Here is a 23,499-nt window from a genome sequence, read left to right on the forward strand (position 1 = left end):
GCCTCAGCCCTCCGGGCCACGGGCCTCTCCGGGCGGGCGCCCAGGGTGGCGGCGCCTGCGGCCGAGCGCCTGGAGCAGGTACGGGGTCCCAGAGCGGGCCGGGCAGGGAGGGGCGTGGGTTGGTTTCGGGGTTTGGGGGCCCAAAGGCGTGGGGTCCAGCCGTCCAGCCCCGCGGAGGGGGTGGAGCGTTGTCCGGGGTCAGCTTTGTCCGGCCCGGGAGCCCCAGTGAGCTCTGTGTGCCCGCGGCGCTGAGCGGCTCACAAAGCGTTTTCCCACCCCGCGGGTAGCCCCCTCCCCTAGGGTGGGCAGGGCAGGACCTTTCTAGGTCTCCGCTTGGCGCAGGAGGAAACCGAGGCGTACTAGGGGAAGTGACTTGTCCAAGGTCACGTAGCTGGTGAGAGTCGTAGCCTGGCTGGGACCCACGGCCACCCTGGGCCGGTGTGGGCCCCGAGTAGGGGGTTTGGAAGGAGGAAGAGCTTGTAGCCCCCGGGGCCCGAGAGACATTGATACGGAGGAGGAGGCTCTAGGCCCTGGTCCCAGGCACGCCCACCCAACGCCTTTTAGATAGGTTTCAGAGATAAGATCTCTTGCGGAGTGGAGAGGAGGAGCAGGGGCCACTTTGGGGGCTTGGGAGCGTTCTCTGGGGAGCCGATTTGGGGGGGGTCTCAGGGGGAGAGACTTGGGTGGGGGTGTGTGCTCTCTGCGGAAGGGCTTTCTTGAGTGAATGGGGCAGAGCTTCGGAAACTTCTCATCATGGGGACTGTTTGGTCTCTGCCAGGCCACATCGCCCACCGCTGCCCGGACTAAACCAATCTAGCTGAGATTTACAGGAGGGAGGCCTTCCCGCTTTTGTGGAGACACCTATAAGGTGTTTTCATGAAAATGGCCTGAGTTTCGTTCGTGCCCCATAACAGAAGTGCATCTAAGGCCCTAGTAAAAGCATTTCTGCTATAGAAGGCCGAAGGAGTCTTTTTCCAGGTGGTCTGTATCTGTCACACATGGAGAACCCCTAGAGAACAGCTATCCCGGTCGTGGAGGGGAAGGAAGCAGGGAGGATTGGGACAAGTCACTCGCCTGCCTGGCATGTGAGGCCATGTGCTGCAGGGGACTCCCATTTTTCTTTGGGGTGGGTGCTTGAGTGGGTGGTTTTCACTGTAGTGGATACATCTTGGAAAGGGAGGGAGAGGACTTGGGAGTTCTAGAGGAGAGAGGGAGGGCAATGGGGGGTGTCCTGTGGAGCTCAAAAAGCTGTAGAATGTGGGTAAAGAAGAGGGTGTTTAGTCATTGTGGGGGAAGGGAGATAAAAGGGTTGCTGAAGGTGGGGGGTAATTGTCTGGTCTAGAGAAAAGTTGGGATGTTTCAAAGAGGGAGCCAAGGTTGAGTAATAGGTACTGGTCTGCGATCACTTCATTTTCTTCCAGTAAAGACAGTTGTAGTACTTTTACAGAAATGTTTTGCCTTTCACCCTACCCACCCGAATTCTCTCTCCAGTTGTAAGGCTGCTGGCCCATAGTATTGTCTTGGAAGTAAGGCTTGACAAAAGAGGGAAGGGGGAGACTCATTAGCAAATGCATTAATTAGGGCTCTTTGTCCGAAATGATTCCTTGTTTAAGTCAGCTGTTTTCTCGCTGCCCTCCTGCACTGCAGCTTTCCAGCTGTGGTGCGTATGGGGGTGGGGGGGAGGGTGATCTGGAAGAACAGCCCTGATTTAGACAAGATAAATTTTTCTTAAAAAATTGAGACACGTATTTGACAAATATGTATAAAAGCATGAAAATGTACTGGTCAAAGATTTTAATCAGGGAAATGCAAATTGAAACAACAGGGAGGTGCTGTTTCACACCCATCAGAGTGGCAAAAATTAAATGCTTTGATAACCAAGTGTTAGGTTGTGGGGAAATCAACCTTTATTTACTGCTAGTGGGAATGTAAATGGATACAAATACCTCGGCGGTAGTGTAGTGACAGCTTGTTGGAGGGCTAACATACCTGTTCACCCAAAATGTCCATTTCTGGCCCTAAAAAGTAATACGGTTGTCCAAGAAAATAAGTATGAAAAAGTATAAGAATGCTCATTGCAACTCAGATGTCCACCAACAAGGGAAATGCATAAATTGTTAGATAGCCCCACACAATTGAGTCTTAAGCACTGTGAAAAATAAACTACAGCTTCATGCATTAAAATGAATGAATCTCGGGGCGCCTGGGTGGCTCAGTCGGTTAAGCCTCCGGCTTCGGCTCAGGTCAGATCTCACGTTTGTGGGTTCGAGCCCTGCATCGGGCTCTGTGCTGACAGCTAGCTCAGAGCCTGGAGCCTGCTTCCAGTTCTGTGTCTCCTTCTCTCTCTGCCCCTCCCCCTCTCATGCTCTGTCTCTCTCAGTATCAAAAAAAAAAAATTTATAAAATGAATGAATCTCACAAACATATTATGGGGTGGGGGAACAAGTTACAGATTTCTTAGAAAATGTTTCTACTTGTACAAAATCTGAAAACATGCAAAATAATACAGTCCCGGGCTATGTACATATGTAGTAAAAGTATAAAAACATGCATGGTACCAACTAACACCAAATTCAGAGTAGAAACTATCTCTGGGAAGAAAAGATAAAGAACGGGATTGGACAGGGGTACACCAAGGGCTTTAATTATATCTAATATTCTATTACTAAGAAATCTGAATCAGATAATTGTAAATTAGGATTTGCTTATTTTGGGTGTAGGGTCAGAGATTTTCAGTATATTATTTTAAATATCTTTAAGATGTTTGAAATATTTCTCACATGGAAAACATTCTCTTGTTTATCGAGTGCAGGGTTTTTGTCCGTAGTAATGAAACCCTGGCCACAGACTCCAGTCCAGCACAGCCTGTTAGGCCTGCAGGCTGCTGATCCTTTTCTCACCCCTCTCTGACCTGCAAAGCCTGGTATTGCGGTGGGTGACTTTTATTTTGGAACTGCTGATAGGCAGGGAGGATTTCCCAGTGTTTCTAAACTTTCTAGTGGACCTCGGTCAGCATTTTGAGCTTTGTCAAAATACAAGTGCTCCAGGACAGTCTAACTTATCTGATGTAGGGAGGGACCCAGAAATCTGATTCTGAAAAAGTTCCCCAGTGGATTCTGCTGCCCACTAAAATTTGAGAACCACTGCCTAGGCTCTTGACCCTGGGCTGTACTTCATTTTAGCTTTGCACTAGGCTGTTTTCTCTTGCCTCTCCTGCCTGACTAGGACTAATTTGGACCCATGTGATACTTAGCTATTTTATAGGGCATAAAAAGAGTGATGGGGTTGGAAACCATTGAATGTGAAGGCATTCATAACCTGGTCATCTATCCTCTTATTTTCAGTCAGGTAGCTAAGGGGCCCATTACCCACCAGGGCTATTTATCAGGTCTTAAAAACTTCAATCACTATTACAGTAGGAGCAAAAAAAAAAGGGGGGGGGGCGGGTGGAGGCACCAACAGAGAAGGAAAACCAGCAAATTTGGAGAAAGGAAATCCCCAGTAGTAAATGTATGTAATCCTGCCTTTCTCTACACATGGTAGAGATTCTTTTGGTGCTTTAGCTTATGACATGCATTTGAATTTCAGCTATTTGAACCTATAGTCAAAGATTAGGTCTTAAATAACAATAGATTATCCCCTCAAGATGGAAGTTTCCTTTTTTCCAAATTTGCTAGTTTTACTTCTCTGTCAGACCCTTTTTGCTCTAGTCCTAATATGTTGAGGAATGAATTTATATTGGGGTGCCTGGGTGGCTCAGTTGGTTAAGCATCTGACTTCGGCTCAGGTCATGATCTCACGGTTTGTGGGTTCGAGCCCTGCATCGAGCTGTGTGCTCACAACTCAGAGCCTGGAGCCTGCTTCGGATTCTGTGTCTCCATCTCTCTCTCTGCTCCTCCCCTATTCATGCTCTGTCTCTGTCTCTCAAAAATAAACTAAAAAAAAAAAGGAATGGATTTATATTGACAAATATGAGGATTTCTGGTAATAAAATTTGTAAAGTGCCTGTTTGTCTTTGGTAAGGTTCTTCTTTCTGGAAACCTACTTTGAAAGTCCAGTGTGTCCCAGGGCTTTGCAGGGCTGCTGTGTTAGGTTGTATAGATTGTGCTGAACACGAGGTCACCTGTTTTGGGTGACAGGTGGGAGTGCAAATCCACTTGTGCTCCGCTTCTCAAAATGAGCAATTCACCTGGAAATGTGTCCTCTCAGAGAGGGGGCACCCTTTTCAGATTTTCACCAGGGTGCCTCATGAACCAGGATGCCTTGCAGCTTTGTTGGTACACATGTAACTAACTGTGCCATCTAGATATGAACCCTGTGAAGAGGGCAGGTCCGTTTTGGGCCTTGAGTTTGGAGAGTTTTCTCCACGTGAACTTTTCAAGGACAGGGACCTACCCCTGACTTTTCATCACTGTGCTCAGTTGTACGAGGAGTTCAGCTTAAAATTGTAAAATTTGTTATGGAGCTGGAGAAAGATGCCGTATTTTGAAAATGCCATTATTTATGAAAAGACAGAATGAGAGAGAAATATTAAGAAGACAAAGGCATCTGGTAATCGGAGAAGAGAAAGTAGCTATGCACCCCATTTGCTCTGGCGTTCTTGCAGGGCTCACTTTGAGGGGAAAATAGGATGTAGTTTTTCTCTTCCTGTGCCCCCCCCCTACACTAGTATTTCTGAATTTCTTAAGACCTGAGGCTTTTTAGCCAATTTTGAAAATATTTACCCATTTGTATTTTCCATTAAGTGGTTGTTTACCCTTCCTGCTGTTATACTTTTTCTTGGAGAGAGCGGAGGGGGTAGTGCTCAACCAAGGACAAGACTGGACTTCCTACTGCTTTTGCAAATAATGACAGTGTGTTTTTCTGAACAGTTGTCATGGAAGAGTGCTGTTCTGTGGGCTCAAGGGAGAGGTGCATTTGTCTTTATTATTATTTTTAAACATGATTGAGGGTGATGGTTACAGAGTTCTGTGCTTTTGCTGCTGTTTTGGAGGAGGGTTTTTGAAGAAAATATACTTAAAGCTAAAAATGTTGAACAAAAATAGTCTTAGGCTCACGCGAGAAACACAAACAGTTCTCACCTGTAGGCCTTTCCCAAAGCAGTTTGAATTTTTTCCAGTTCTGTTTAAATGGATATTAGTACTATTTTAGGGACTGCTTAGAACACTTAAGTGGAGGGCAGGTGGAGGAGGAGAATGATGGGATTATACTGGGGTTGATCAGTAGTTCCTCCAGTCATGCTATGGAAAGCTATCACTGTATCATCTGCTTTTTGTGATAAAGTATGTGTAGAAATAAGGGAGAGATTGTGAGTTTTGATATATATAATAATTTGACCCTGTTGAAAGAAAAAGCAGAGGGAGGAAGTGGTAAGAGGAAGAAATACATGCATGGAAGATAGAGTAGCAAGCAATTAAATAGCAGTACATTTTTGTAGTACTTTTGGGATGTTCTTGAGTTGAAAGGTACCTGTCTGTATCCGTTCTGCTTCAGCACCTTTGATTTCAGTGTCTGAAGATGGTACTTATTGATCTTCAGTTGAAACCTGTTTTACCGTCGTGGAGCTGGAAAAGTGAGTAGTTTTGAAGACTATACTGAGGTACTCGGGTAGGCTCAAAGTAAAAACAAGTATCCATTTTGTAACTGCTTTGTAAATAGGAGTTGGGACTCTCATAATTAACACTTTTCATTTGACTTTTAGGCTATCTTATTTAAAAATTGTTTTGTTTTTTTTTTTCAATTTTTGAGACAGAGACCTAGCATGAGCAGGGGAGGGCAGAGAGAGGGAGACAGGCTCCAGGCTCTGAGCTGTCAGCACGGAACCTGATGCAGGGCTTAAACTCACGAACTGTGAGGTCATGACCTGAGCTGAAGCCAGACGCTTAACCTACTGAGCCACCCAGGCGCCTCTTAAAAATTGTTTTAATAAATTTGTCTTCCTATGTCTGCCTCAATACATATTTGAGCACCTGCTGGGTGTCATAATACCACTACTAACCACAGATACTTTGGGGTGATAGCCTTCATTGTCGGAGACTTCATGACCTGAGGCACTGAGAACGGCCCTAAGGCTGTGGGCTTCAGCTAGTTTGTTCTTTCTGTTTTACCATGCTTGCTTCTGCTCCCTGGTCTGGGTTTGGTGGTGATCTGCCATTCTGTCAGGTCAGCCCTGCCCCTCCTCCCCAGTGTGAGGGTTGCAGAGGCTTTACAGAACCATTTGGCTGGGCACCTTCAAGTAAAACCCCTCCAACGATATTGAGCCAGACCCGAGGGCCATCATAGTGGCTCCAGCTCCTCTTCCTTCTCTGCTGCCTGTGTTGACACCACCCACTCTTCGCTGTGGAGCCTGGAAGTCGCCCCCCTCACCCCCAATCATACAAAGAGGCTTTGTGCTCTGAGGATGTTCTAAAGGCGGGATCACTGTAATTATAATTCCCCAAGCACAACCAAGTAATGGGGGCAGGCAGGGTAAAGATGGTATCCAAGTTCTTGTTGGTAGGGAGAAGTCAGGCGGGGATTAAAAATCATCTGGAGACAGTACCAAAATGGATAATGGAGTGTTGTTGGTAATGCTGATGGGAATGTGTTTAAGTGAATGCATTTCAGATTTTTACATTTTAATACTTGCAAGATACTTGAAGCTTTAAAAAGCATAAGACAACCGGAACTTTTTTTAGGTTCTTTTTTTTTTTTTTTTAAGTCTAAAATTGTAACTGGAAATTACTTTAGAGGAAGGTATGTAGAAATCTCAGTCTACTTTGCTTTATGTTTGTGTTGCCAGAGTGATTGCTTGCCCAAGAAAGCCAGATACATAACTTATTACTTGGGGGTGCTCCTACAAATCCAGCTTTTTTTTTTTTTTTTCCAAAAAACAAAATCAATGTGGGGCTGTGTGCTCAGTAAACTTTTATATCAACCATCCTATGTCATGATATGCTTCCAAGCTCTGTTGGCAATTTTTTAATGGAAACTTTCTTCTTAGTGTGTTAACTATTTGTATATTACTCTGACTAGTATCTCAAACAAACTTTGTTTTTTTAAAAAGAAGTGCACCAAACAATTGACTGCAGAGGTCAGTAGATTTTAGGATGGTGGGTGGAGTTGTCTTTTATGCAAGGTGAGGGGAAAAGACCCTTTTTGTTGTTATGATTAGCACTGACATCTGTGGTGAGAGAAGCAGTCCGAGTGATCACGTGCACGATATGGAAACTTTTAGCTACTGTAAGCTGGCCCTTAGGAAAAGTGTGCAATGTGATGGTTTGATAATATGAATACATTTTGAAATTATTACTACAATCAGGTTTATTAATACATACATCATCTCACATAGTTATCTTTGTGTGTGTGTTTATATGTGTGTGTGAGAGAGAGTGTGTGTGTTTCAGATCTATTCTTTTAGCAGATTTCAAGTATACAGTACAGTATTATTAACTGTAGTTACCAGAACTTATAATTGAAAGCTTGTGCCCTTTAACCAACATCTCTCCATTTACCCTACTTCCCAGACCTGGGTAACCACTATTTTCTATGAGTTTGACTTTTTAAATTAAAAACAATTTTTTAGATTCCACATATAAGTGAGATTGTACAGTATTTGTCTTTCTCTGTTTGGATTGTTTCACTTAACATTATGTCCTCCACGTTCATTCATTTGTTGGATGTTGCAAACGACAGGATTTCTGTCTTTCTAATGGCTGAATAATATTGCTGAATAATATTGCATTGTACTTATATACCACATCTTCCTTCATCCATTCATTTGTCAGACACATAGGTCCCTATCTTAGCTGTTGTGAATAATGCTGCAAGGAATGTGGGAATGCAGTTACCTTGAAGAAATCTACCTTAAATTTGTCTTCCTATAAGACTGACTACTGGGTTGTCTATTACAAAGCTATTGCCCATATAATACTTAGAATGGACTACCAATTTTTTTTTTAATGTTTATCTTTGAGAGAGAGAGAGAGAGAGAGAGACACAGAGCAGGAGTTGGGGAGGATCAGAGAAGGGGGGAGGGAGACACAGAATCTGAAGCAGGCTCCAGGCTTTGAGCGGTCAGCACAGAGTCTGATGCGGGGCTTGAACTCACGAACTGTGAGATCATGACTGAGCCAAAGTTGGACATTTAACCGACTGAACCATCCAAGCACCCCAGGACTACCAGTTTGACAGCTAAATGTTATGAGATTTAAAAATACACAGGATCCATTTTATCTGCTATTAATGAAAAGTAAGATTGATCCTCACTCACCCCGAAACCCCGCCAATGTTTTAGGCAAGTATATTGCTCAGGAGTGACTTTATTTTAGCTTAATTTTAAACTGTTATTTTGCTACTTCATTTGCTTCATTTATAATATATATTTCTTTTGGAGATTAACCTCTGACTGCTTACTTCACTGCTCTCTGGTGGCCACTAAAAGTAATGATAAAACATTTATTGAATGCCTACTTTGTACCTGGCACAGTGAGGATTTCAGGTAAATTTTAGATATGCAACAGTTCAGTGATAGATTCTGACAGTATTTTAGGAGAACAAATGGCCTTTTTGGGTCTGCAAACCCTTAAAAGCGCAGAGAACATCAAAATTGCATTAAGATTTGTGATATGTAACCATGATAATTAATGTTGCTAAAGCACAGGTCTAACCAGATAAAACATTTGAGTGGTTGTCCTCTAAGGAAAAGAAATATTTTTTCAGGGCACCTGGGGGGCTCAGTTGGTTAAGCATCCAACTCTTGATTTTGGCTTGTGTCATGATCCCACAGTTTGTAAGATTGAACTCTGTATCAGACTCTGTACTCATAGCATGGAGCCTACTTGGGATTCTCTTGCTTGCTTGCTCAAAATAAATAGACATTTAAAAAAATTAATTTGGTCTGGCATTCAAGACTAGCACAATTGGGTCTTCATTATTTCCATCCATATTATTCTTTCTCATGAATATTATTCTCTAGAGAAATAAGATACCCTGTTGTCTATATATCTGTCACTTTTTCCCTTTTTTTCTTTGGTTTTTCAGCTTTGAGTGCTTTTAGTTTTTTCCAAAGCCCAGTTATTTTTTAATATCTATATGGTAGTTGTCACATATTCTGTTGCTTTACCTGGATTAATTAATTTAATTTGCATGATAGTCCTCTAAGGTTGATGCTATTATTATCCTTAATGTGCAGATGAAGAAACTGGAACACAGAGAGGTTAAATAACTTGCTAGAGAGGATGCAGCTATTAAGAGTGTTATCTGGGATACGAACTCCAGCTGTCTAGTTCCAGAGTCTATTTTTAGCCACCATGCTTTACTACATCTCACTTTTTTTTTTTTTTTTTTTTTTGCAGACTTAGTTTTGATAACAAAAGGTTGAATGTAAGCAAAGGCGATCACTGCTTTAGCTACTGCAGTCTTTAGTTTTACCTTTGCCCCTGAGGAATCTACTCTTTTCTTAAAGTTCTTAATATTGCATTAGGATTATTTAATTGATTTTTAAAAATCATTCATTACTTTTTTACATAAAGAGTAGGAGGACCTGCATTGGGGTGGGTTTATTTACCTTAGAACAGGCATATTTAAATTGCTTCTCAGAAAATCTTCCATGTTCTGTGATCCTGAACATTAGGGTCTTAACCGAGGGCTTGTTTGGGCACTTAAGCAGATATTCTTAGAAAAATTTGACCCTACTCAGAGGGACTTCAGAATTTCACCTTTTTGTGGATAAGGGCACACTACCCCCCAAATATCATCGCAAGAATGGATGTTAGGGGGGAGGGGGGAGGGGGGAAGACAGGTGGTGGTGATGGTGGAGGGCACTTGAGGGGAAGAGCACTGGGTGTTGTATGGAAAACAATTTGACAATAAAATATTAAAAAAAAATAAAAAATATAAACACATACATATATACATAAAAAAAAAGAATGGATGTTAGACTTCTTTTTAGCCTTTTCTTTTTAGCCTACTTAATTTCCATAATAATTGGTTTGATACAAGCTAAAGCATAAACATCTCTTAATTCAGTAGCATAGGATATGAACATTTTAGGTATTAGTTGAAGAGCCCGGTGTGGGGTTATGCTGTCTGACACAGTGGATTATTTGAGGGAAATAATACACCATTGTGGTTACCAAGTGAGCTACTTCAAAATTGATAAGTTGGAATCTGAGATTGAGTAAATTTTCTCATAAACAGTTATAGATGGTGTTTCTCATATTTCATCTATATTGTAGGCTTAATAGGCATTGGTAAGCCATCCTTTTAGAAAATTTGCTGTGAGAAAATGAGACATTAAGGTCAAAACCAGGTACAGTACTTAACAAACTTTTGGAACATGGCCTGTTTTTGAGTGGAGCACTGCCAACAATCTTTTTCTCCTACTTTGCTTATGGATACCTAGAAAGAAAAAATGAATTCTTTGCTTCTTAAATTCCTAAGCGATATGGAATTAATTTATCAGAAGAAGATAACTCTTTCTATTCAGGTTGGATAAAGACTGTTTAATCCAGATAATTGAGGCATTTCCACCTATTCACTTGGTGGAGTTTAAGAACCTTGGCTCAGTTGGTTAAGCCTCTGTCTTCGGCCAGGTCATGATCTCATGGTTCCTGGGTTCGAGCCCCGTGTTGGTCTCTGTGCTGACAGCTTGGATCCTGGAGACTGCTTCTGATTCTGTGTCTCCCTCTCTCTCTGTTCCTCCCCACTCATGTTCTGTCTCTCTCAAAAAATGAATAAACATAAAAAAAAAAAGAACCCTAGTTTCAGAACAAATCTAGAGTTATGTTTGGGGGCTCTAATGGAAATAATTGTTGACTACCTTTGCTGTATGTCAAGAATGAGTCATGAACTCTTGTGATCTGATTATCCAATGTTTCTATTTAAAAACTATACATATATTGTTGAAAACAAATTATTGCTCTTCTGTGGTATTTTTGAGCTTTAAATAAAGCTACCATTGTGTGCTAAAAAAAAAAAAACCCAAAGACCAACAAAGGCAACAAGTAAAAGATCTCTGCCTTCTTTTTAATTTTTTTTTTTACCTTTATTTATTTTTGAGAGAGCATAAACAGGGGAGGGGCAGAGAGAGGAAGAGACGTAGAATCTGAAGCAGGCTCCAGGCTCTGAGCTAGCAGTCAGCACAGAACCTGATGCGGGGTTTGAACCCACAAACTGTGAGATCATGACCTGAGCTGAAGTCAGACGCTCAACCAACTGAGCCACCCAGGCGCCCCAGATCTCTGCTTCTTAAAATGAATTTGTGTGCAACTCATGATGTTATTAAATTGTATGTTAAGGTCAAAATAAAAATCAGATTTTGACTCTAGAATGTTTAGTAGATAATACTGTATATACTTTGAATCAAATTTTTGGTAGAACAGAATCTTCCAAAAAAAATTAACTGTCTCAGTTGACATAAGTGATTTCAATTTAACATAATAGTTGGAAATAGTAGAAATCAAACTAGTTTTGCCATATCAAACTCTTTCTTTAGAACGTTGGAGATGTAAACATGTTTCCTTTTGAAGTACAATTGTTTGATACAATATTACATTATTTTTCCTGGTGCTATGTAATTAAAACTGCCTAAATTTATTTTAAGGTTTGATTCAAACTTTGTTTCTGGGGAAGAAAAGTTACCAAATTGAAAAGGAACTTTAGAAATACTGATTCTAAGATTGCTTTTAAGAAGGGAGAGGCAAGTCAAATTGGGTATGGGCCCCACAGAATTGTCTGTGCTACTTCCTGGGTCAGAAAAGCTTGGGGGGGGCGCTGTGCTGTAGTTGGGCGGGGCATAAAACTGGTAGGAACTAGAAGTGAAACTGGAAGTGCCTTAAAAAAAAAAAAGCAGATTGTTGTATTAGACTGAATCAGGCTGGACTGAGCAGTGAGAATGTTTCTCAAGCATGAATGTGTATGTAGTAGTACCGGGGCAGATTTCCTGATAAGTCAACATGTTTGCAGTTGATTCAGGACTGACCTGACTCAATGGTGGAAGATGAGAGAAGAGCAAAGGGAGAGGCTGAGGCAGGGGCCTTAGGGTGCAGGTTTTGGAAGAAAATTTCTGAGCCTTGAGAAACAGCAGGAAGTTAAAGGTGGAATTCAGGAAATATCCCCTCCCCCACCCCCCAAGCTATATGGAGGTGGAGCCTGAGGCATGGAAGTAGAGGATAAGTAGACCTATGGATGTTGGTAAGGGTGTCCTTGTTAGAACAGAAAAGATAGATCACTGTGGTTGGTCTTGAAAATGATAGAATCTCAGTACAGTCTTAGCCATACAGAGGTTAGTTAGTCTTATGTAATTCTATTAGCCTAGGGTTAAAAGTGAAACTCACTTATTTTAAAGGAAAAATGAGAACTTAGGATATAACATTGACGCTTAAAAGAACATTAAATTTCCAGTGTGGTTTAAAGGTAGTTATATGCTATCTGTCACGTATAAAAGATGACAGTGCTAACATGCTCTGCCTAACTAGGGTGTGCAGTGCTAATGTTTTTCCCACAGGAGTGGTAGGTTCAGATTCTAAGAAATTAAAAACCTTTGCTCTTTCTGCTGGCTTCCCTTCTTCCATCCCCAGAAATCATTCATAGATGCTCTCTGTGGGGACCGGTGTGGGTATTATGGATGAGGATTGGCTTTATGGCTCTGAGTTAGGCCAGAACCTCTCACACTTCATTTATGCAGCAACTGGGAATCTTATTAAAATGAAGATTTCTAGCAAGGGCACCAATGATAATGAAGTGGTTTGAGTAACCAGGAAGTGGAACAGTGGCTTTCAGACTTTAACCTGTAGAATAGTCATCTGTAGGGCTGGTTAAAAGGAAGACTGCTAGGCGGGCCCCACCTTCCGAGCTTTTGATTGACTTCACTAGGGGTGGGGCCTAATATTTTGCATTAAAAAAAAATTTCTAGGTGATGGTAATGCAGAGGTTGGGTTTGAGGGAGTATATTTTGAGATCCACTGAGGTAGACTGTAAATACTAGGAGAATCAACCTATCTGTCTTGGTTCTTGAGCATTATTTTGTAACTGAAAATGGTGAAGAAAAGGTTGCAGAAAGTCATAATTAAAAAAAAATTTTTTTTTTAACATTTACTTTTGAGAGACAGAGACAGATCATGAGCAGGGGAGGGGCAGAGAGAGAGGGATACACAGAATCAGAAGCAGGCTCTAGGCTCTAAGCAGTCAGCACAGAGCCCGACGTGGGGCTCAAACCCACAAACTGTGAGATCATGACCTGAGCCAAAGTTGGATGCCCAACTGACTGAGCCACCCTGAAAGTCATAATTAATACTATTATTCATGGTTAAATAGGTGATGAGGATTAAGGGGTGTACTTGTGATGACCACCAGGTGTTCTATGGAAGTGTTGAATCATTGCGTTGTACACCTGAAACTAATATTCTACATGTTAACTAACTGGAATTTACACAAAAACTTAAATACTGTTCAGGTTAGGCAAATAACACCTCATTAAACAATTTTATGTGTTTTATTGTGGTGAGTATATGTCTCTGGGTAGAGCATATGAACAATAGACTCACATCAAACTGCTGGTAATAAATAAAGATTATTATTTTTGGAGAAGGATCCAGGATTACGGGGGTGGGATTTTACCTTTCTTTGTAAGGTTTTAATTTTTACTGAGAGATTGTATTTCTATTTATGTAGTTAATTTTATATAAAGGGATACAAAAACTGAACTAGACAGCCTCCTGTTTACTCCCGTTTACTTCTGTAGATCTGTCCTCCACCCTGTTTCACCTGGCGCTCTGCCCCAAGGACAGAGTTCCCAGATCCTCTGGCTTCTTACTGTAACGATTTAGCCTTAAGAGGAAATTGAAGGGAAGGAGAATGAAGTCAGAATATTTATCCCTTCTCCTCTCACGATAGCCCGTATTTTATTACCTGGGCTCTGGGAAACTGTTTCTTGTCTTTTGGGGGCCAGAGCAATAATTGTTAGTCCTGGTTCCTGTTCCATCCCGTGTGATTTCTGTAGGCCTCGGCTCATTTAGTAATTATTCCTTTTACAAATAGACCCCTTTCAGATTATTCTAATTTGAGTTTGTCATCCTTTCCTTTACTCCTGGGACCCTGACTGATGGACCCTTTAGTCCCATTCCTCTCTCTACTATAATCCCATCCCAGGTGTAGTGACCATAGTATTTTGGTATATGTAACTTCCAGGCATTTTCTGCACATAGCATGGCGCTAAAAATAAATGTACATATTTAACACAATAGTAATGGTATTGTACTTCCTATTGTATAAGGTTTTTTTTACATCATACTACATTGTGACCATTTTTCTACATCAATATAATCTACCTCATTTTTTTTTTTTTTTACAAGTTTATTTATTTATTTTGAGAGAGAGAGAGCATGTGCACATGTATGGGGAGGGGCAGAGAGAGAGAAGGAGAGAGACAGGGAATCTCCCAAGAAGGCCCTGCACTGACAGCGTGGAGCCCAAAGGGGGCTTGAACTCATGAACCCACGAGACCATGACCCAAACTGAAATCAAGAGTCGGATGCCCAACTAACTGAGCTACCCAGGTACCCCAAATCTATCTCATTCTTAAAAACTGCAGCTAAATATACTATTCCATTATATTTGATATGGGCATACCACAACTTAACCAGTTCCTTATATATTTAACATGATAGTTTTAATCATATACTGAATTTCTATTAATAAGTCTGTTTCTACATTTTGTTCTAATGATCTATCTCTATTCTGCCACCAATATTACACATTTTGCTTATTGTAGTTTTATACAGATAAATTCTTCTTAAGGCAAATCCTTGTATTTTTATTTTGGAGAAGACTTTGGACTTTCATCACGTACTTTTTCCCTTCCAGATACATCTTTTAAACATATTTGTCAGGATTCCCACAATTCTTGTCAATACACTGATTGGAAAGGCATTAGTGAAGTTTTGAAGTTTAATTCACATTTGTCAATATAATTTACTTTCTTTTTGCTTAGGACAGTGGGGCATTTTCATCACACTTTTTGAGTTTTGCTGATGTTAGGATTTTTGTTTAAAAACCAGCCTATTTTCCAGGGTGTCTGAGTGGCTCAGTTGTTTAAGCATCTGATTTGGCTCCGGTCATGATCTCATGGTTTATGAGTTCGAGCCCTGTATCCGGCTCTGCCCTGACAGCTCAGAGCCAGATTCTGTGTCTCCCTCTCTCTCTGCTCTTCCCTTGCTCATATACTCTTTCTCAAAAATAAATAAATATCAAAAAAATTTTTTTAAACCAGCCTATTTCCTAATAAGTTCTTTTAGTTTTAATAATTTTTCATAAATTTTCTTGGATATTCCAGTTGGACAACTTTATTGATAAATATTGCTAATTTAGACTCCTCTTCAGTATTCTCCCCCCCTCCTTTTTTCTTATTTCATTGGCTCTACTATAACATCCAGAAGAATGTCATATACGAGACTGTAGTGAGGCTGCCTCGAGTGTGCTTCACTAAGTTCATTGTGGGGCTGACTGGGTCTGAAACCTGACAAGTTAAAGGAGTATTTTTATTTACTAAGTCTTTTTCTCTCAGAAAGGATAAATTTGTCAGATGCTTTTCAACTCACTTTTCTACCCTTGGAGATTGTTTCTTTCAGCCTGGGCTGAATTAATCAATTTCACTATAGAATTATTCCTAACTTTCTGGAATAAATCTCATAGTACTAGATTGATTTGTTAGTATATAGGATTTTGGTATATATTCACAAAGGTAACAGCCTATAATTTTCCTTCCTTGGGCCAATCTTGACATCAGTATTTTGGTAGCATGGAAAAATAGTGTTTTGGGTTGGAAGAGCAGAACCTTTTCTATTTTGTTTTTTAGTTTATTCCATTCAGTTTTCTTATTTTTTGTGTGTTGGGAGTGAGGTGGGGGGGGAGTAGCCAATTTTGGTAAATTAGATATTGTTTTAGAAAATTAAATTTTTTTCCAGCTTAAAAAAAAATATGAGTGAGTTCGTACATGTTATTTCACCTTTTAAAATATCCTCTGTATTGGGCACCTGGGTGGCTCAGTTGGTTAAGCATCGTCTTTCAGCTCATGTCATGATCTCATATGACTGGTGAGTTCCAGCCCTGCATCAAGCTTGCTGCTGTCAGTGCAGAGCCTGCTTTGGATCTTCTGTCTCCGCCCCCCCGCCCCCCCCTTTGCCCCTTCTCCACTTACACTCTCTCTCTCAAAAATAAATAAATCTTCAAATATACTTTCCTCTGTAAATATGATTTTATCAGCTTTCTTAATCTTTAAAATTTTACTTTTTTTACATTTATTTATTTTTGAGAGACAGAGAGAGTGTGAGCAGAGGAAGGGTAGAGAGAGGAGGAGACACAGAATCCGAAGCAGGCTCTAGGCTCTGAGCAAATGTTTGGCACAGAGCCTGATGTGGGGCTTGAATCCAAGAACTGCGAGATCGTGACTTGAATGAAGTTGGATGCTTACCTGACTGAGCCACCCAGGCGTCCTGCAGCTTTCTTAATCTTAATAAGTTGTATTTTGGGGTTTTTTTGATTAGATTAAAATCTGTCTGCCTATTCATCTGTAAAATAGGTGCAATGAAAATGAGCTAATGTGTGTGCCTTATTACATAGTAAGGAATCAAATGATGGTCGCTATTAAAAAAAGACTGCCTTTTATTACTTTTGTATTTTTTAATTTTTTGTTCCTATATTTTTGTATTGATTCAGGAATTTCCATGCTCGTCTTTATTAAATCTTTCTGTATGCCTTAAAAGTGTTTTAAAAATGTATACAATTATTGTCTTCTGATTGCAAAAATGCACATGACAAAACATTCAAATAGGTATCAAAGAAAATAAGTCTTGAAATTTTTGAGAGATGAGTGAGAACAGCTTGGTGTATATATACATATGCATTTTTGTTTTTATTATGCACATACATATATGTGTATCTGTATAAAGCTATAAAACGGGACCATACATATTATTATGCAACTTGCTTTTTTCCACTTTATATCTTGGATCTCTTTCCAAGTTAGAATTTGTAGATCTGGTTTTTCTTTTTTAAAATCTTTATTTGACAGGGTGCCTGCGTGGCTCAGTTAGGTGTCTGACTTGATTGGCTCAGGTCACGATCTCATGGTTTCTGGGATTGAGACCCGTGTTGGGCTCTGTGCTGACAGCTCAGAGCATGAAGCCTGCTTCAAATTCTGCGTCTCCCTCCCTTTCTGCCCCTCTACTGCTCATGTGTACTTGCTTGCACACACTCTCTTTCTCTTAAGATAAATAAATAAAAAAATTTTAAAAAGCCTTTATTTGATGAACAGTGTAAGTATGGCAACATTCACATCTTCTGAGTTTGCAGCTCAGTGAATCCTCACAATGTGAACACACTTGTGTAACCAGTAGTCAGGTCAAGAAATAAAATATGAGAAGTTCTCCAGAAGCTTTCCTGTTTGCTCCCTACCTTATTATTTTTAAAAATTTAACAGCTTCATTAAGATATAACTACATATTATTCAATTCATCCATATGAAGTGTAAAATTCAGTGCATTTGATATTTCGGTATACTCAAAGTTGTATTGCGTCACCACTATCTAATTCTAGAATCTTATCATCATCCCAGAAAGAAACCCTGTATCCATTGGCAGTCACTCTCCATTCCTTCCTATCCCAATGGTAGGCAACAACTATTTTCCATCTCTATAGAGTTTTTGCATTCTGGATCTTTTATATAAGTGGAATCATGCATTATATGGTCTTTTGTGACTGGCTTCTTATAATTTTTTTCAGCTTCATCCATGTTGTAACATATGTCAGCCTTTTAAAGGCCAAATAATCATTGTATGGATATACTACCTTTTATTTATCCATTCATCAATCAGTGGACATTTGGGTTGTACCAGTTTTGGACTATTCTAAGTAAAGCTGCTGTGAACATTTGTGTGCTAGATTTTGTGTGGACATATGTTTAAATTTCTCTTAGGCACACCCCTAAGAGTGGAAATCCTGGTCCAGTTTTAACTCTGTTTAACCTTTTGAAAATTTCCAGACTTTCCCATATTTGTTGTGCCATTTCATTTTTAATTTCCCCCATCAATGTATGAGTCCTAAATTCTTTACAGTCTCATCAACACTTGTTATTTTCTTTTTGCTTATAGCCATTCTGCTGGGGGTTCATTAGTAGTTCATTGTGGTTTTGCTTTGTTTCCCTAATGGCTAATGATGCTGATGAGCATTTATTCATGTGTTGTTATTGGTCCATGCAGATTTCTTTAAAAAATATTTTTTTAATGTTTCATTTTGAGAGAGAGCCAGTATGAGCAGGGGAGGGCCAGAGACAGAGGGAGACACAGAATCCGAAGCAGGCTCCAGGTTTCTGAGTCGTCAGCACAGGGTCCGATGCAGGGCCCGAACTTACGAGCCATGGGATCCTGAACTGAGCTGAAGTCAGATGCTTCGCCGACTGAGCCACCCAAGCCTCCTGGTCCATGCAGAATTTTTGAAGGTTTAAAAATTTTCCCTAATTGTCAGAGGCAAACTAAATAGTATCTTTTCTGTCTTTATAATTTTATTTATTCTTTAAAGTTTATTTTGGGATAGAGAGAGAGAGAAGCAGAGGATGGGCAGAGAGAGAAGGAGAGAGACAATCCAAAGCAGGCTTTGCGCTGTCAGCACAGAGCCTGAACTCACAATTGTGAGATCATGACCTGAGCTGGAACAAGAGTCAGATGCTTAACCGACTGGCCACCTAGGAGCCCCTGTGTCTTTATAATTTTTAGGCAAGCATTTCAGTACATCTGTGCTTCTCTACTCTGCTTTTTCCTTTTTATAGATATAATCTGGCATTTACATTATTTTTTTATATTACATATTTTCTTTTGAGAATGATTTTTTAAAATGTTTTCATGCAATTATATAGTTAGATTTACAACAGTTATTTAAATTTATCTGTATTTTAAGTTGTTTGCTCTTGCCTTCCATTCTTAGCTATAGAGTAAATGTAAATCTGTTCATTTGTTGGGTGAGTACTACAGTTTCCAGGGTCCGTGCTTCCACACCATTCATTCATTCATTTTAGAGTGTGTGCAAGTGGGAAAAGGGGGAGAGAGAGAATCCTAAGCAGGCTCTACACTTTGTGGAGTCCAACATGGGGCTTGATCCCATGACCCTGGAACCTGAGCTGATATTAAGAGTTTGACAGTCAACTGAGCCACCCAACGCCCTCCAGCATACTTTTTATAGTACATGAGTAGATGTGTATGACTGATAAACCTGATTGAGACATTTCAAAAGTATGATTAAGGTTTGATTTTCATTGACCTAATCCAGAGCTTTGTTTGCTCTCAACTCATCAGGAGTTTCAAGGTAATATTTTTCACTTAGTTACCCTTCCAGGAAGAACAGCCTGAGGTTGGGAGTTTGTAGAGAGAAATGAGGTAATCTGTTTATTGGTGATCAGAGAGATGAATAAGGAAACTAGATGGACAGACTGGAGTGCATAGTTCTGTTATTTGGAAGAATCACCTAATCCTGGAACATTGTGCCTATTGCCTTTTTCAAATCTAATATGCACATATCTTAAAACAATTTTTTAAATGTTATTTTTGTGAGAGAGAGAGAGAGGGAGAGAAAGAGGGAGACAGAATCCGAGGCAGGCCCCAGGCTCTGAGCTGTCAGCACAGAGCCCGATGTGGGGCTCCAACTCATGAACTGTGAGATCATGACCTGAGCTGAAGTTGGACACTTAACTGACTGAGCCACCCAGGTGTCCCTGTACACATCTTCATATTTGTGTGATTTATCAGTACTACTGTTTTTCCTATGGCCCTTTGTGCTATTACAGATAATTTATTTATTTATTTTTTTATTTAAAAAAATTTTTTTAATGTTTTATTTATTTTTAATACAGAGAGAGACAGAGCATGAGAGGGGGAGGGGCAGAGAGAGAAGGAGACACAGCTCAGAGCCTGATGTGGGGCTCGAACCCACGAACGTGAGATCTGACCTGAGCAGAAGTCAGAGGCTCAACCGACTGAGCCACCCAGGCGCCCCTACAGATAATTTTTGTAGTGTCTTTGGCTTACCCAAAGGGCAAATAGTTCATATTGAAATCTGAATGGAAACACTTTTTTTTTCCTTTTATGTTTGTTTATTTTTGAAGAAGAGAGAGACCGAGCATAAGCGGGGGAGGGGCAGAAAGAGGGAGACAGAATCAGAAGCAGGCTCCAGGCTCTAAGCTATGAGCACAGAGCCCAGTGCGGGGCTCGAACTCATGAACTGTGAGATCATGACCTGAGTTGAAGTCAGACACTTAACCAACTGAGCCAGCCAGGCACCCCTGAATGGAAATACTTCTTAAGGAGTTTGTAGGTGATAGGCCACAGTATGATGTTAATATGAATTTTTCAAGGCCTAGGGGCTAGTATTCGATTGCATGTTCCCAGAAACTGGGCTTTTCCTGCGTGTCTGCAGGTGATCAGGCTCATGCTGTCTATATAACAGAAGACTTTTATCCACGGCACCTGTGTCGCTCCGTTGGTTGAGCGTCATCTGACTTTGGCTCCAATCGTGATCTCATGGTGGGTTTGAGCCCCACATTGAGCTCTGCACTGACAATGTGGAGCCTGTCTGGGATTCTCTCTCTCTCTCTCTCTCTCTCTCTCTCTCTCTCTCTCTCTCTGCCCCTCCCCCACTTGTACTCTCTCAAATAAACTTTAAAAAAAAGGACTTTTATCCAAATTGAAAATATCAGTTTATAACGTGAAATGCATGGTCTTTCAAATAATTTAAATGCAGCAAATAAATAGGTGTCTACTTTGTACTAAGCCTACTCACTGGGTGTGCAGTAGTGAACAAAAACAGGTAAAAAAAAAAAACAACAAACCTCTCCTCTTACAGAGATTACATTCTGATGATATGAGACCAACCATAACTAATAAATATATGTTGTAAGGATGGCGAGTGCTAAGAAGATAAATAGAGTAGGGTAAAGAAGGATGAGCAAAGTGTGAACGAGCGGGCACTATTAAATCTAATGGCCAGAGAAGACCTCTGTGGTGTGGTGATCCTTGAGCTGAGACCTAAAAGAGGTGAGGAGTCAAACAATGCCAGGGCAGAAGCCCTGAAGTGGAAGTGTGCTTGCCGTCTTCAAGGAGCAGGAGGGAATTGTGAGTCGCTGGAGAGGAGCAGAGTGACAGGAAGTGGGGTGGTAACCTCCTAGACCATTATAAAGACTTTTCTTTACGACTTGTTCCAAGATGAGATGACCGAGCAGAGGAGTGATGATGGTAGGACGAGACTTCCCCTTCAGCGCCATCACTCTGGCTGCTGTGCTGAGGATGGGCTCTGGGGAAGGGTAATGGAGTCGGAAAAGCCGTTAGGAGGCAGTTTTCGCAGAGCAGGAGGCGAAGAGATTTCTGCTTCTTGGTTATAGCCAGGAAGTTTGGGCTAAGTCAGAAACAGGCTGCTTGGTGTACTGTCCATCACCCGTCAGCCCTCATCAACTTGACCCTTCTACTTCCTGAAACTGCTCTTGCCAAGATCATCAGTGATGGGGAGTTGCAAACCAGTGGACACTCAGGCCACATCTCACTTACTGTACATCTTCAGTGAATCCGCCATTGAATTCACGCTTTCTTGAATCCCTATGTCTCAGCTTCTGTAAGCCCACAGGGCCGTTTTCCTCTCCTTTGTGTGTACTTTTTTTGTTAGCTTCTTCCCCCCAGTCAGTACAGGATTGAGTTGCTCACAGCTTGGACTTGTACCCTTGTTTTTTACCTTGTGTTCTTTTTCTTGATACCGTTTGTTCCCAAGGATTTAATTATCATTTATATGCTGAGAATTCCCAAATTTACATTTTATAGGGAGTTCGTATTTTACTTGTCAAAAACTAAAATTATTACCCGACCCAAACTGGGGGGACCTGCCTTTCCACCCTCATAGTTTTTTCTCCTTCAATCATGATACCATCAGTTGCTTAACCTGGGAAGCTAGGAGTTATTTTTGGCACTTTTGTTTTTCCTCTCAGGCCCCTTTCTCCCATCGTTCACCAAGTCCTTTTCAGCTTTCCAATATGTGTCTTGTATCCTTTAATTTCTTTCCATTGAAACCATCTTGTCTATCCCTTGGAACCATCACTTACAGCACTTAAGTTGGTCTTCACACTTTTCTGGCTCCCTCCCATTTTCTCTGCACAGCAACCAGAGAGCTTTTATTTAAAAAAAGTTTTTTTTTTAAACATTTATTTATTTTTGAGAGGCAGAGTGTGAGCAGTGGAGGGGCAGAGAGAGGGAGACACAGAGTCTGAAGCAGACTCCAGTCTCTGAGATGTCAGGCTCACAGACCATGAGATACCTGAGTCAAAGTCGGACGCTTAACCGACTGAGCCACCCAGGTGCTCCGTTTTTATTTTTTTTTAAATTAAAAAAAAATGTTTTATTTATGTAAGTAATCTCTAAACTCAATGTGGGGCTCAAACTCATGACCATGAGATCAAGAGTCACGTGCTCCGTTGACTGAGCTGGCCACGCACCCCCAAACAGCTTTTAAAACAAGGGTCATACTGCTACTTAAAACCATTCATTGGTTTGCTGCTGCACTTGAACTTACGCAATATTTCCTTAGCTCTCAGCTTTCCTCTGAGGTTTTTCCTTTTTCTTTTTTATTAACATTCTTATTTATTATTGAGAGACAGCATGAGCATGGGAGGGGGAGGCGGAGGGGGAGACACAGAATCTGAAGGAGGCCCTGTCAGCACAGAGCCTGACACGGGGCTCGAACTCAGAAACTGCGAGATTATGACTGGAGCCAAAGTTGGACACTTAACTGCCTGAGCCACCCAGGTGCCCCTTCTCTGAGGTTTTTTTTTTTTTTTTTTGACTACCCTGTCTGAGAGGAGGTTCTGACTCTGCTGCTCTCTCATTGCATCCTGTTTGTTTGTCTGTTTTTCCTTTGAAGCACTTGCCACAGTTTATAATTACTCATTTGTGGGCTTACATATGTGGCCCAGATACTTGTCCCTCTAGGTCTGGCAAAGATAGATGAATCTGTCCTTGAGTAGAAGATTTTGGTCTTAATTGTAACTGATACCAAAGAAAATGAATTCAGAAGAGGCTGCAAATAATTTTGTACTTTGTCTTGGGTCAATTCCCAGAAGCCCATTTTCTTTTGATGTTCCTTCTTCTTCACTCTTCTTTACCCCTTCCCTTTCTATTCTGATAATCTTCCTTTTGCCCAAGACAGGGAAGGTCTTCGACAGCTTGTGTTGAGGCCTGGGGTGACTTGGTCATGGCTCTATCCAGTGAGATGGTTTGGGATCTCATATTCTTCACAACCGGACATTTATGTGACTTATAAACCATATGTGGCCATCTCTCCTAATAAAATTTGATATGTCCGCCTAACGTGCCTGGTTCTGACCAGGAGTTTGGCATTGGGAAGATAGAGGGAATGAAGGGACTGAGGTTCCCTTGTCCTGCTGGCTCCCACTTTAAATTGTCTTCTCTACCAGACTGCCAGCAGCATGAGGAG

The 23,499-nt window shown here is 40.9% G+C and overlaps 1 protein-coding gene across 2 annotated transcripts in view; it reads left to right on the plus strand.

The window, feature by feature from the left end:
- Positions 1–6: 6 nt before the first annotated feature.
- Positions 7–23,499, plus strand: part of RNF38 (ring finger protein 38) — a 118,536-nt gene continuing 95,043 nt past the window's right edge. For both annotated transcript variants that reach the window (XM_029919751.1, XM_029919753.1), the window contains exon 1: positions 7–78. The gene's annotated coding sequence lies outside the window, so the exon portion shown is untranslated. The remainder of the gene's footprint in view (positions 79–23,499) is intronic.

The sequence above is a fragment of the Suricata suricatta genome, chromosome 13 (assembly GCF_006229205.1).
Source record: "Suricata suricatta isolate VVHF042 chromosome 13, meerkat_22Aug2017_6uvM2_HiC, whole genome shotgun sequence".
Classification (NCBI taxonomy): Eukaryota; Metazoa; Chordata; class Mammalia; order Carnivora; family Herpestidae; genus Suricata; species Suricata suricatta.